The sequence below is a fragment of the Citrus sinensis genome, chromosome 3 (assembly GCF_022201045.2).
Source record: "Citrus sinensis cultivar Valencia sweet orange chromosome 3, DVS_A1.0, whole genome shotgun sequence".
NCBI lineage: Eukaryota > Viridiplantae > Streptophyta > Magnoliopsida > Sapindales > Rutaceae > Citrus > Citrus sinensis.
Genome location: NC_068558.1, coordinates 13,852,061 through 13,853,236, shown reverse-complemented (window position 1 = coordinate 13,853,236; position 1,176 = coordinate 13,852,061). Strand labels below are relative to the sequence as shown.

General features: G+C 40.9%; 1 non-coding gene across 1 annotated transcript; it reads left to right on the top strand.

Moving 5' to 3' along the window:
- The first annotated feature begins 727 nt into the window (after positions 1-727).
- LOC127901631 (small nucleolar RNA R71) lies at positions 728-831 on the top strand. Its single transcript, XR_008053875.1, has one exon. It is a non-coding gene; the product is annotated as a small nucleolar RNA R71 (small nucleolar RNA).
- Positions 832-1,176: the final 345 nt, after the last annotated feature.

Below are 1,176 nucleotides of genomic sequence, written 5' to 3'. Positions count from 1 at the left end.
CTGAACTGAAGAAGCAAGTTGTCCCACCATCTTCTCGAGGCTTGAAACTGATTGAGCTTGTGAGTTGAAGCCTGCTCTCAACTCATTTCGTAGTCCATCAATGGTGCGGTTCTGTTGCTCAATCGTGGAGTGAGTAAGATTCTTAAGATTCTGGAATGAATCCTCCCATGGTCTGGGCTGAGAGTAACTCTGGTTCTGATTGTATGGTCTAAATGGTGGCTGAGAGGCTTGAGGAACTTGAGGAATTTGTTGCATTGGTGGAGATGGAGCTGCTGGTCCATTCTGTTGGAATCCTTGAGACCATGAAAAATTGGGGTGGTCTCTCCATCCAGGGTTATATGTGTTGGAGTATGGGTTGTAATTTGATGGCTTTCTCATTACACCTATGGCATTGGCTTGATCTGAGTATGAGTCATGGTCATGTGGCTCTGTTGATTTAGCAGTCGATAATGATGCTATTTGTCGAGAGAGACCTTCAATTATCGCTTTGACTTCTTTAATTTCTGAACTTGATTCGCCAATTTGAACCTCATTCACTCCTTTAATTCTTCTAGTAGTCCTGAGTGATCGACTCCGTTGTTGGGAATTATCTGCTTGTCGCTGGAAGAATTCCCAAATCTCTGATGCACTTTTTGACATTAGCTCTCCTCCACTCGTTGCCATTAGCCATTCTTGCACATTCGGCAATAATCCTTCCAAAAAGTATTGGCATTGGTGTCATTTCTCGTACCCATGATGTGGACACTTCAAGAGTAGCCCATTGAATCGCTCCCATGTTTCGAAAAATTACTCGTCCTCTCTCTGGGTAAACTCCGAGATTTCCCTGTGAATAGCATTGGTTTTATGTACTGGGAAATATTTATTCAAAAATTTTGTAACCATTTGTTCCCATGATGCAATGCTATTAGCAGGCAATGTATTAAGCCATGAACGAGCCCTATCCTTTAAAGAAAATGGGAATAGTCTAAGTTTAACATCATCGTCTGAAAAATTTTCATATTTAAAAGTTTGACAAATGGCATGAAAATCGTTCAGATGATTATATGGATCGTCATTTTCTAGGCCATAAAATGTGGGGAGACAATTTAGCACACTAGGTTTTAGTTCAAAGCTCCTAGCAGCTACATTAGGGTATCTTATGCATGATGTGCTCAAATTAGCTAAAGGACTGAAGTA